General features: G+C 37.9%; 1 protein-coding gene across 3 annotated transcripts in view; it reads left to right on the plus strand.

Annotated features, from left to right (window-relative positions):
• LRRN1 (leucine rich repeat neuronal 1) overlaps positions 1–14103 on the plus strand; it is a 36759-nt gene that overhangs the window by 19029 nt on the left and 3627 nt on the right. The window contains exon 1 of one of the 3 annotated variants that reach the window (XM_047779456.1): positions 2582–2623. The exons of the other annotated variants lie outside the window; for them this stretch is intronic. The gene's annotated coding sequence lies outside the window, so the exon portion shown is untranslated. Of the gene's footprint in view, positions 1–2581; positions 2624–14103 lie in introns of those variants that run through there. 3 annotated transcript variants of the gene reach the window in all.

Below are 14103 nucleotides of genomic sequence, written 5' to 3' on the forward strand. Positions count from 1 at the left end.
GTAAAGATCATCAACTTTACCACAGCTTTTAAAATTAAGAATGGGTATCCCCCTCTGTAAGATATATAGGCAATGGTCGAAAACAACCTCCTTTCATCATTAGTTATGTGCTGCAGGTATGTGGTGGGGAGGAGGGTGAGGAGAACTGTCACCTTAAATATTAAATAAAATAAACATTCATATAAAAATAGCAAAGTAGTTAATACACATACAGCACTGTATTTTTTTCAGGACTGCCATAATAAAGTACCAAAAACTGGGTGGCTTAAACAATAGGTGTCAATATCTTGACACCTGAAATAAAGGTATTGAGATATCAGCAGGGTCATAATCCCTCTGAAAACTTGTGGAGGAATCTTTCCTTACCCCTTCTGAGCATCTGGGGGTTTGCTAGCAAACTGGTGTTCCTTGCTTGGCAACTGCAAGACTCTAATCTCTAACTTCACTGACACGTGGCATTGTCTCTATATATTCACAGCATCTTCCTTCTTATAACAACACCAATCATGTTGGGTTAGGGGCCAGCTCCTGCTCCATATGACCTCATCTTAACTAATTACATCTCAAACAACAACCTTATTTCCAAAAATGTCACTTTCTGAGGTCCTGGGGATGAGGACTTCAACCTATCTTTTTGAGAAGGACAGAATTCATGAAGAAAGGATGTTTATACTGTTCTCAAAGACCCAGAGACTAGAAGAAAAGTGACATATGTGCGTGTAGAGCCAAATTTTCATTCAATCTGTTGGCTCCAAAGCCTGAGTGCCTTCTCATCTTCTGAAGAACTGCTGTCTCATTTGACATGTTTTCCTACCCTCATTTGATATGTTTTCCTACCCCCTTTCTTCTAGTGGGAAATAGATAATTTCCTGAGTTCTCAAAAACCATTTCCACCTTTCTCATCGTAATATGAGTTTGCCTTCCTTTTTTTTTTTTTTTTTCTTTTTGCCCCTCCACCCCTGCTTCTGCATGTGGAGTTCCTGGGCCAGGAATCAGATCTGAGTGGGAGTTGTGACCTACACTGGAGCTGGAGCAATGCTGGATCCTTAACCCACTGTGCCTGGCCAGATGGAATCTGCTTCCCAGTGCTCCAGAGACTCTGCTCATCCCATTGTGCCATAGCGGGAACTCCTGCCTTCTGGTTTTTTAGAATTTCTACACTTTAAAATCATTAAAGTTTATGTTACCTCATATCTTCTACAGTTATCTCGCCCAAAGGTATGATCCAGAAATGAGAAATGTTTTTGATGGGAGCCAACTAAAATGCCTAAAACACAAAATAGGTAGCTTCTTCATTTAGCAGTCTTTTTTGAGCGCCCACTCAGTGTTCAGCACTCCGTTAGACAGTGTGTGGCAACTGCCATCAAAAATTCGAAATTTCTAAAAAGTTTCACACACTCTGCCTTGTCTTTAGGAAAGAACCATTGTATTTCCTACAGAGGTATAGATTTTTTGTTTAGGTTATTTTCTACACAAAATGTTCTCTGTCAACTGATATTTTCGATGATGGTAAGGAGGACAATGGTGCACTCTGATGCTTGGTCTGAATGTAGGAGATCTATGGTGATGAAGATTTTTGTTGGCCTTATCCCGAGATTCTGGACAAAAGAATTGTCTCTTTATGAATTTCCTTCTAGAATCAAATGATACACCTTTTTAAGAGTGAACTGGCTCTCCTGTGTTTACTTTTTGTGCTACATTATCCATACCCTTGTTCCAGTTGGACTTTGTTTTCTGGGGTGGTAGGCTCCCTAAGTGGAAGACTGTTGAAAATGTATTTTGTTATATTTCTTGGTTGTTTCAGCAAACATTTATGTAATACTCAAAGGGCAGGCACTGTGTTAGTCACAGTACTTACCAAGAGGAATAAAACACAACCTTACACTCAATTATATATTAGCTTTGAGTTTGGGTCACCTCTAAAAGCAGTTGGATGAGTGGGTGGAGATAGAGTGGTTTAGAGCAAAGCCAAGTCAAGCCACATGTCTGCAGTTATCAGGCCCAGGCCAACATACTTGCCAGACCCTTTGAACCCATGAGTGGTAATACAGCAGAGCTGAGCCAGGATGGGCTAAGGCTGGAGTATTTAAACGTGGTCTGCATTAGAGCCTTAATCACCCAGACCCTCTCTCAGACCTACTTCATCGAAATCTCCATAAGGCACAAGAATCTGCATTCTTAAAAAGATTCCTGGGTTAAACACCAAGTGTGTATATCTAGGGTACTGTTGCCTAATATGGTAACTGCTGGCCACATCTGGATATTTACATGTAACTGAAAGAAGTTGAAATAAAATTTTTAAATTTAATTTCTTCTTCACACAAGCCACATTTCAAGTGCTCAGTGGCTACTCAGTAGCTACCCTATTAGGAAGTGCCAGTACAGAACACTTCCATCATCAGAGGGTTGTACTGGTTAGCACTGATAGAGCTGTGACAGACTGGCAGCTCTCACCTCTCCTTGCTGAGGATCCATAAATCTACTCACTCCCTCCTCCTTTTTGACATGTATCTCATTTTACAGAGTCACTTGTGTATTTGTCTGATTCTCTCCCCACAGGACTATAAATTCTTTAAGGGCAGAGTCTGGTCTTTCTGGCCCTGTGACACAGTAAACACACCCAGTGAGTACTTGTTTAATTAAATTTATCTAATTAAATTAGGCATCAGTTTATTAGACCTCTTTTGCATTTAGGCTGAATTCTGATTTCATCAGAGTCTAAAGAAAAAGATGATCCAGAGAGTAGGATTTTCCTAAATCACAAGCATTAAGATGAATGGGGAGCAGATAGGTACTAAACGGCATATCCTTTTTTTTTTTTTCTTCTTTTTTTAAAAATAAAATAAACGCTTTTAAAAGCATAGAGTTTGTATCAGCCCAAAAGTCAAAGACAGCCAGTAGGACTGTGAACATTTGCAAGCTTAAAATTGTTGCCATATTCAGGTTAACTGGAAAGCACACTTTAATTGATTCAGTCAGTTATTTTATTTATTTATGGAGTGCCCACTTTGTAGATGCCAGGCCAGCGTCATTATGAATAAGACAGAAACAAGGTCTCCACCCCATGAAACTTGCTTTAGTCCTGGCAGATTAAAATATTGGTAGGGACTTTCCCTGCCCAGACAGGTTGGGATAGAAGAGGAACAGGATTTGGGCTCTGGCCTCTGATGCCTGGACTCACATAGAACCCCCACCATTCTGTTGGCTCCATGATCTTGGCCAGCTTATTTCATTTTTCTGAGTCTCCATTTCATCATCCATAAAAATAGGAAAATTAATTGTTCCCACCTCATTAAATGAAATAATTTGTGTCAAGTACTTTGTGCAGTGTCTGAGGCCATGTACGCGCTCATTGCTATTAGTTAAGCAGTGACCGCTACTATTATTATGACTACTACACAGCCAAAACAGCCCCATAAGAAACATTAGATGTAAAGTTTGGAAGTGTCTACAAGGCTAGAAAATATGTCATTATTTGTAAAAGATGCTTCCTGTATCTTTCTTGGGCTAACGATTTAATTCCATTTGTGTATTGTTTACATCTTTGCACCCAAAGTAACTAAAATAACTATGTAAATGTGTTGGTAAATGCCCATTCCTTGCTATATTTTTTGTTCCTTTGTTTAGTGAAGGATGTAACTCATTTGGAACACTTCTTTCCGAGACAAAGAGTAATGGAAATGCTTTGGTTGTTGCCCAGCCTCTCAGTGTAGAGAGGTATATGCACTTTTTTATATATACAATGATTTTTATTTTTTCTATTATAGTTGGTTTACAGTGTTCTGTCAGTTTTCTACTGTATAGCAAAGTGACCCAGTCACACATATATTTCTCACATTATCCTCCATCATGCTCGGTTTATGCACTTTTTAACATAGTGTTTTAAAGAGGTTTGCCATTAAATTGCAAAATTCAAATCCTAAGTAACTAGCATGCAAAGATTTAATTAGCATTGTCTCATTAAAATAAATGTGTGATTTTTTCTTAATTCCAAAAATGACATTGCCTTTGAAAATACATTCTGAAAATGAGTTGGGAAAGAGGGAGAATTGAACTTTGAATGCAGAGATGTAATAACTGGGGAGTTTGCAGGTTAAACCTTTTTGGAGTCTTCATTGTTTGGTCTAAAGGAAAAGGACACCTGCTTATACATCTGTATTTTGTATTAAAATAGAAACATGAGACCTACCAGATACAATGCAAACTAACTACAGAACTACTCCTGTGTCTTTGCTCTAAAATCTAGTATTCTGGAAATCTATTCTGTCCTTAACAAAAGGATAGAAGATGCCTCAGTGGTACCCAAGCTTTTTGGCAAAGAGACGAACCAACCCTAGGTCTTCTCTGTGATCTATTGGGCCCCCATCATCCAGGAAGAATGAGTATTGCCTTTAAGAGCTATAAATGCTCCTAGCTAACCGATCTATACTTTTGATTCATTGACAGTCCCATTCATCTGATTCACAATCAAGTCTTCTTCAGGATGACCATGGGACATGTGGGATGTGGTGTTTAGGGGCTTTGGGGCCAGGCCATCTCAGTTGAAATCCTGCTCCATCCCTTTCTAGCTGTATGTCCTAGGCAAGTTACTTAATATCTCCATGTATTGGTTTCTTCAGTGTGAGAAGGGAAAATCATAGTTCCTACTTCCCAAAGATGTTAAGAGGGAAAAACAAAGCACTAAATAAGGGTTAGGCTTGAGTGAGAAAGAGACAGGGAGAGAGAGAGAAGCAAGAAAAGAAAAGAAATGCAAAAGAAAACTGTTCCAGATAACTTTTAAGGAATATATTGATTTTCTTGTTGAAAGGGTAGAGTACTTAGTTTTCAGCACCCGATTCTAATTTTCTAAGTTGAGAAATCCAAAGGAAATGTATGATTATTGAGATTTTGCTTTGTACCAAGAACTGCTCAACACGTTCTCTCATTTAATCCTTACAACGCCCACATGAAGCAGATATTTGACAATCCCCCTCCAAAAAATGAAGAAACCAAGGCCAAGAGAGTTGAATTAATTTTAATTTGTCCAAGGTAACAAAGGTAGTGCCTAGCTCAGTCTGCTCTTTAGGCCATTTTTTTTTTTTCTTTTTTTCAGCCATACCCATGGCATATGGAAGTTCCCAGGCCAGGGATTGAATCCAACCCAGAGTTGTGACCTATGCCAGAGCTCTAGCAATGCCAGATCCTTAACCCACTGTGCTGGGCCAAGGACTGAACCAGCACCTCCACAGAGAAAAGCTGGATCACTAATCTACTGGGTTACATTGGGAAACTCCCTAGACCATTTCTTAAAAAAAAAAAAAAAAAAAAAAAAATTGCTAAACACAGTTTCTCTTAAAAAGCCAGCCTCAAGTCTTTTGTTTTCAGTCATAAAGAGTGCTGCTCATATGGGTCCTATTAAGAGTGAAAACCCAGATGGGAATTACCATTGTGCCTCAGCGGGTTAAGAACCTGACATAGTGTCTGAGAAGATGCGGGTTCAATCCCTGGCCTCGTTCAGTGGATTAAGGATCCAGTTTCCACAAGCTGTGGCAGCTCGGATCTGGCATTGCCATGGCTGTGTCCTAGGCCCCAGGTGTAGCTCTGATTTGGCCCCTGGAAACTTCCATATGCTGAAAGTGTGGCTATATAAAGAAAAAAGAAAAAAAAAAGAGTGGAAACCAGAAAGGAAGTGTCAAATACCTTAAGCTCTAGAGCTGAAGGAGGCCTAAGACATCTGGATTTGGCCCAGCCTCATCACTTACACATAGGAAAGATGGCCAGCATGATCCAAGTCAGAGGCAAAACCAGAGCTGAGAAGCGGGGTCACCTAACTTGTGGTTTAATGCTCCAGTCTCTGGAGTACCTTCAAACCAGATAAGATTCAGAACTAGACAGCATTAGGTCACGAGCCTTATGTCCTTGACTCAGTCTTATTTGAGCTCTTGTACAAGTGATTCTACCTCTCTGTGAAAAGTAGGGATGATCATACTTTATCCATACACATGTAAGTCACTCAGTGTAGTGGTCTGTACATAATAAGTATTTTATTAAAGAAAGTCTATTAGTAAAGTTAGCTATATTTATATTATTATTATATTATTCATGAGATCTTTCCTATGGAATGCATGCTTCCATTCCAACTCCTACTCAAATCTTTTTTTTTTTTTTTTGTCTCTGCCATGATATAAGTTCCCGGGCCAGGGATAGAACCTGTGTCACAGTAGTAACCCAAGCCACAGCAGTGACAATGCCAGGTGCTTAACCCACTGAGCCATCAGGGAACTCCCCCACTCAAATCTGTTTAAATCATTTTTTATTAAAGTATAGTTGATTTACAATGTTCCTTCAATTTCTGCTGAACAGCTAAGTGACCCAGTCATACATTATATATACAGTCTTTTTTTTTTAATACTATCTTCCATCATGTTCTAACCCAAGAGATTCGACATAGTTTCCTGTGCTGTACAGTAGGACCCCATACACTTCTTACATTCGAATATATATGCCCTTACAGAGTTTGCAACACATAATCCATCATCAGGTTAAAAGAAATGTAATTGATGTGTTTGACAAATTAAACTTTCAATTTGGCCGTGCTTTCGTAGAACAGATTAACTGTTTTGATCAGTTCACTGCCATGTTTAAAAAAAATCAGTGATCATTGTTTAGCTGACGTGACTTAATATTTTGAAATAAGTTGGCCATCAGCATGATTGATTGAGCTGTCCACCTTATCCCTGACCTACCTAAGTGAAGATAAGATGGAGGTTACTGAACAAGCCATTGCATTCTTCTTACATTGAATGATATTTTCTTATGCTTCTAATAAATGGTAGCTGATTAAAGGAGTGCTAGAGGCCAACACTGTTCAGAGAGCTTTGGATCCTACCCATTTAGACCTTGTCAGAATATGTATTTTAACTAACCCTAGACTAGGTGAAGTAGTGCAGGGTTCTATAAAGGATCCTGTGTTTAGTGAGTAGGAATGCAATCAAGCTTGGCCTCCCAATATGTGACCTTGCCTCTCTGAGGTATCCTTTGTGAAATGAGAGGTTGTTGTAGATATGCCAGGTGATCTCTAAGGCCTTATCCAGCTGTCACAGTTGATGTTGCCCATATTTCATGGGGAGGCTAACCTGCTTGTCTTTGATCAGCTGAGCCCAATTAGAATCTGAAGTAGATGTTATTACGCAGGACTCTTTCACAAGCACATTTGCAACCATGCCAAGCCACCACCTTAGACTTGGATTCATGACATCTGGCTCAGGGCTTTTGGCTTTCTTTTCTTTCTTTTTTTTTTTTTTTTGCCTTTAAAAATTTTTCTTTTGTAATTCTTTGGTCCATGCAGCCCAAACTTACCCTGGTTACCATGCCTGGCCAACCCTCCTATGAGGGCTGATGCGCTATCCATGCCCAGTTCCTCTCAGGAGCTGAATGAATTATGGCTCAGCTTATTCCCTCAGCTTGGAGACCACCTGTGCCTGTGAGCTTTTCCCAGAGGTGTTGGCTAATACTGCACCTGCAGTGTGATGGGTTTGCCCTGGCCCAGAAGAGGAAGGAAAATGAGGAGGAATCAAAAGATCACTTGTGTCCATCCTCTGCTTCACGCACTAGTCCGTTTGTACTGCCCAGAGTATTGTTGAGTCTTTATTAGTTACGAATAACAAAATTAGGGAAGGGACAATCAAATTTTTCTCTGGGAACCAGAAAAACCAACACAGAATTTTAAAGTGGTCAGATCAGGAAATGCTGAATTTGGGATCAAGGCACTTGGGTTTTATTTTCTTCCTCTGCCAATGAACTGGGTCATCCTGGATCACCTAGGGTATCTCTAAGTTCTGCCTGCCTTTAAAAATAGGTCTTCCAAAAGAAAGGAATTTTTGTAAATATAATGCTTTTTAAAAAAGTACGAAAGAGGTTTCCTTCCAAGCGAAGATTCACACCATAATACACTGTTTCTAATTATAGGTTTTCACATATGGAACATGGCAGATATATTTAATATTTAAAGATATTAACATTTGAACATCAAAATTGATATCTAATTATCAAATATTCCTATTAGCTCAGTTTTATTGGTGATAATGTTATTTATGGTGATATTTAAATAATTCAGAAGTTTTAAACAGGCCACATGTCATAAAAGGCTTCAGAATGCAGACAGGTTTCTTTTCGCTTGTACAGTTTGCAAATCCATAAACATTTGTGGATGCCTTTTGGAGTGCATGCACTCTCCATCTTTTGACCTAACCATGTCTTCCTTCTGTGTTCCCCTCAACTGATTTTGCCTACTTGGCCACTGAAGGCATTGCATTTTGAGATGCTCTGCATAATCAAACTCCAGGCCTCCTTAACAACTTAATAACCCAAAAAGGGAAACAAAGAAAGGAGGGAAGGGAAGTGGAGAGGGAAGTAAGAGGAAGAAGGGAGGCAGGGGAAGAATTTTCTCTCTGAAAGTGGTGGGAAGTGTGGTTTTTATGGGCTGATAAAGTGACTTCCTGAGGTTCATTTTGGCCTAGGAATCTGTGACTGTCTTTCCTCTCAACCCACTTATTGTAAGATAAATAAAGTAGGACACAGTTACTAGACTTGCTCAAGGTCACCTAGAAAGTCTGTGGCGAAGCCAAAATTAAGAATCCTTTCCCTGGCGCCCTCATTCTGTTGCTCAGCCCACTCACACAGGGTGCTGCACTGCTTGCTGATGAATAATGTGGGCTCTCAGAACAGTTCCTTATGCAAAAGAGCTTCAGCAAACTCCATTATGTCCTTCCAAGGGGATACAATTTATTGTTTCCTTAATGCATTATGGAGACTATTATAGCTCTTCCTCCCTTATGCACCCTCCATCTGCGACCACTAACACACACTACTGGGTGCTTCACTTTGGATAATGTGTGAACAAGGAACATAATTTTGGAAAATGGTTGGAGAAAGAAATCTAAAAGTCAGAAGGGGTCAGGGGCCAAACAAAAGTTCAAGAAACTAAAGTCTTTAAAAATAGCCCATGCAAGATTCAGCGCTCAGAATGCATTTGCAAGAGTTTCTTTCCTTCTCAAGGGAAATAAAACATACCCTCCATAAAGAATTTGCTGTAATCTCTCTGACTTTCCCTGCACTAGTCATCTAATTGTTAGAAGGTCTGGCAGAAGGCCTCCCACCAGGCCCTTTTCTGAACTTGCAGTTGCTAAATCACAAAGGGCGCCCTCTACTGATTCCCACTACCCATTCCTTCCTTTCATCCTTAAAGGCCATAAAGAGACTGCAATTCTAGATGAGATAGCAAACCTGTAAATAGTGATAGTTAACATCTATTGAGAACTTGCTATGTGCCAGGGCCTCTGACCAAAAAGCTCTACATTTAACATCCCATTCTAATTCTCTTACCACCCTTGGCAAAGTAGGTTTTATGATATTCATTTTCCAAAGCAAGGAAACAGAAAACTTCAGTAACTTGCCAAGGTCACAGAGGTGAATTTGCAACCAGGTCTGTCTCTCCAGATGCCACACTCCTAACTCTGTTCTAAACTTCTGTTTCAAAAAGCTTAAAGCCGTGGTGAATCTAATAATCAGCCACTTGTACTTGCAGTAGAAGTCAAGGTGGCCTCAGACATGGGGAATCCTTCTGGGAGGTCAATCCATAGAGTAGAGTCTGGCTCTACCTTACCATCCCCAACCCAGCCCCTATCCCATGAGAGTGGCTAGAGGGAGAATTTGTACTGAGACAATGCCTTTTTTTTTTTTTTCTTTATAGCCAGCAGGAAAGCTTATTTGAACAAAAATCCCATTTCTTTATTACGCCATTCCCAGAAGAAGACAAGCAAATCTTAATTCTATATTAGCCCTGGATCTATTTGGAGACTAAGATAACTAAAAGAATTTTTCTGAATATTATGTACATGGTGTGAATTTGGCCACAAAAAAATTTGCATAAAAGCCCATGCCCTATGAAGGCATATTCTTCATATTTGGGGGGATCAAAATTTTAGTTTCTCATTGCTATGACTAACAGGCTCTGTGAGATGATGTTAATTTCCAGGTGGGGGATTTGTGTTTCATAATTTGCTTGCCCGCATCAGCTTTTAATTTAGCCCCAGTGCAATATTTGGTCTCTGGATTTCTAACACTACTAATTCCAATAACACTGGTTGAAAATATAATGGAAATGGTAAACAATAATAAATTCCAAATAATTAGAGAAAAATAACTTTTTTAAAATACCTGTCATGCCCAGCCCATGAGTCTTAAAGAGATTTGCTTATTCATTACCTCCCAATAACCCTGCAGGGTAAGAACAAAATTTAACAGCAAACTTGATGAGGTTCCAGGGATCCAAATAAGGATTTGAGGTCTCACTCTGTGCTGGACTCTTTCCCAGATTCTGGGCTAAAGACTTTCACATAGATTATTTTATTTAGTTTTCATATATGAAGTATGTATAATTAGCCTTAATTTTAGCCATGGAAACTGAGACACAGAGAACAAATGTGTCCATACAAGGTAACCCTTTTAGTAAGTGAAGCAGTCAAAATCCGAATCAAGAGATCACTTGATGCCCTGAGGACAGAATTCTTTCTACAAGTTGAGAGCTGAGTTTAGTATAACTAGAATTCACATAACCATTATGTTACTATGATTGCTTATTTCTTTCACCCAACTCCATAAGAACTTAATGCATAAGGATCCTACCCCAAATTCCTATCAACTATCTTGATTTGTTAAACCAACATCCCATCTGACATGATTCCATGGGGAAAATGGGAGTACCAATTTCACTGATGGTGATGACCATGCAGTCCATTTCCTTTGGAATTTTATATTCAGTGCAGAGTGTTCCAAACATCTATTGTTAGAAAAAGAAGCATCAAATGTAATTATATTATTGTTTGTGGGCCTTTTTGAAAGGCATCCCTTGCCCATACTGGGCCTTTAAAGCCATGGTTTGTTTTTTAAGGGATCATTCCTTTACACTGCCAGACTCGTTTGCGGAAGACATTTTCTTCTTCTATTTGATCAACATTGTCCAGTCAGCCCTAGAACAAAGCAATTTTACTTAAAAATCTATGCCAGTCATTTTGTATTAGTTGCAGAATTTAAAATCAATAATTTGTATGTGATAAAAGTTGGCCTATAATTAATTTCATTATAATAAAAAGCCATAACATTAAGTTTATCATATTTTTAAGTATACAATTCAGTAGTGTTAAATATATTCATATTGTTGTTCAACAGATCTCTCAAACTTTTTCACCTTGCAAAAGTGCTACTCCATTAAATAGTAATCCTCTCTCTTCCCTTCCTATGTCCTTAGCAACCACCTTTCTACTTTCTGTTTCTATGACTTTGAATTAGTTGAAATAATTCATATGCATGGAATCTTTTTGTGATAAACTTATTTCATCTAGTGTAATGTTCTCAGGGTTCATCCATATTGTAGACAGGATAGGATTTCCTCTTTCTTAAGCTACATAACATCCCACTTTACATATATGCATGTTTTCTTTTTCCATTCGTCCATCAGTGGACAAATGGGCTGCTTCTACATCTTGCCATTGTGAACGATGATGCAATTTACATTGGTGTGCACATATCTCTTTGAGATCCTGCTTTCAATTCTTTTAGATAAATATCCCGAAGTGGGACAGCTGGATCATATGGTAATTCTATTTCCAGTTTTTGAGGAACCTTCCACACTGTTTTCCATAATAGCTATGCCATTTTATATTCCAACCAGTAGTGCACAGGAGTTTCAGTTTGTCCACATCCTCACAAAAGTTTATTTTCTGTTCTATTGACAGTGGTTGTCCTCTTGGGGCCCACTGTCATTCTTTTGCATGTGGATACCCAATACCATCTTTTGAAAAGATTATTGTGTAGTGTTGGCACTCTTGTCAAAGATCAGCTGATCATACATGGAAGCATTTGCTTCTGGGCTTTTTGTTCCACTGGGCTATACATCTGTCTTTGGTTATTATTATTATTCTGTCATATGTTTTGAAACCAGAAAGTGTGAGGCCTCCATCTTTGTTCTTCATTTTCAAGATTGTTTTGGCTGTTCCGGGTTCCTTATCATTCCATATGAATTTTACGATTTTTTTTTCTATTTCTACAAATATTGCCATTAGGATTTAGATAGGGATTGCATTGAATCTGTAATTCACTTTGGGTGGATAGACATTTTAATAATATTAGGTCTTCCAATCCATGAACATTAAAGATTCTCTTCAATGGTAACATTGTTTTGGGAGTCTTATACAACTTGAATACATATTTTACTTCCTACTATGTTTCTTCAATTAAATTGAAACATAAAAATTGATTGAAATTCCATCTCAGAGTTAGAGATGGAATAAACTTGTGGAGTTAATAATATTTGGACAATGCTATTCTTTGAGTTATGTTTTTATTTTATGGAATTTATTTGGCTTTTTGTCTTTTTTAAGGGCTGCCCCATTGGCACAGCAAGGGTCCCAGGCTAGCAGTCAAATCAGAGTTGTAGCCGCTGGCCTATACCACAGCCACAGCAATGTGGGATCTGAACCATATCTGGGACCTACACCACAGCTCATGGCTACACCAATTCCTTAACTAACCAAGGGAGGTCAGGGATCAAACCTGTGTCCTCATGGATACTAGTCAGATTTGTTACCACTGCTCTATGACAGGAACTTTGGAATTTTTTGATAAAAGTCAGAATCAGGTAGTGTTAAATATTGAAAAGTGTTGCATGTCCATGACATTTCGTAAAATAACCTAGGGGTTGGAGAAGACGAGATTATAGCAAGCATCCAGCATTATGCAACACATTCACTTCCTTCTCCTACTTCTGATTTGCCAAATCTGGACTGGATTTTTTTTTTAAATTCCATCCAGTAACTTGGTTTTTATATTTTGTAAAACAAACCAAAAAATGTAGAACTTTTCATTTTTTTTTCTACTAAAATATAACAAATCAGAACTTTAGGACTGGCTATTTATATTTTTATACTTCTTGGTTCATTATAAGGATAACTGTTTTACAAAGTATGAAGGTAATAATAGTAACTAGTGTGAATTAAGAGCTTGCTATGTGTTGAACACTAAGCTTCCCAAGCACATACACTTTATTTTATTGAATCCTTATAGTAATCTTATGAAGAAAAAGAAAACACTAGTCACTAAAGTTCTTTCAGTACTCAAAGCTGGAGTGCATTATAACAAGACAAGTTAAGGATGTATCTATATCTATATCTAGCTTTACTTTTAATATCTTAGCAAGTGCCTGGACTAGTCATGAGAAAGCAAGACAGACACTGAATCTTTAATGGCTTTTTATACCTGATTGGAATCCAGAAGACTAGCACCGTTAACTACTAATATTATCTTTACAAGCAGGTAAACAATCCATATTTAACTTCAGAGGACCTTTTCAAAATGAGTAGATGATGACTAAAGTAAAATCAAATATCTCCAGCTTTCCTTCTTCTACTTACCCTCTAATAACCATGATTTCACTAAAATTAGGGAGATATAAGATATAATAAGATGATAATAAATACAATTCACCTTTATAAGTATTAAATACTGCCAGGCACTACACCAAGAACCTTACATAAAAAAAAAAAAAAAAAAAAAAGAGCCTTACATAGATTCCTTTAAATCTCTCAATAATCTTATGAGAGAGACACCTTTATGACCAATCCTATTTTATGGTTGAAGAAGCTGAGGCTTTAAGAGGTTAAATAACATATCCATGGTGTATAGCTATTATGTGGCCATGACATTCCCACGAGATTGATGAAATCATTCATGTGAGATTATATATACATGTATAAGTGTATTTGTGTTTTTAATGAAGACCAGTATGGTAGAATAAAGTCCTTTTACAATTTTAGTCAGTGAAGATCAGATGTAGCTATGCGAATACTGATATTTCCCTTTTGTCCTTCTGTCAAATTAACTTTTTGCATAGGAATATTTGAGCTAGATTAGCTTTGGCTGAATATGTCTACAGAATTTAGCATTTGTAAAAGAAAGAATTCCTGAAAACAAATGAGGTATTAATTAAAATATAAATAACTAAAAATGAATGTTGAATCTTTTTAACTTTAAAAAACTGGCTTTCATTTGGCTTTATTTTTTGGAACC

Source organism: Phacochoerus africanus, chromosome 1, assembly GCF_016906955.1.
Source record: "Phacochoerus africanus isolate WHEZ1 chromosome 1, ROS_Pafr_v1, whole genome shotgun sequence".
NCBI lineage: Eukaryota > Metazoa > Chordata > Mammalia > Artiodactyla > Suidae > Phacochoerus > Phacochoerus africanus.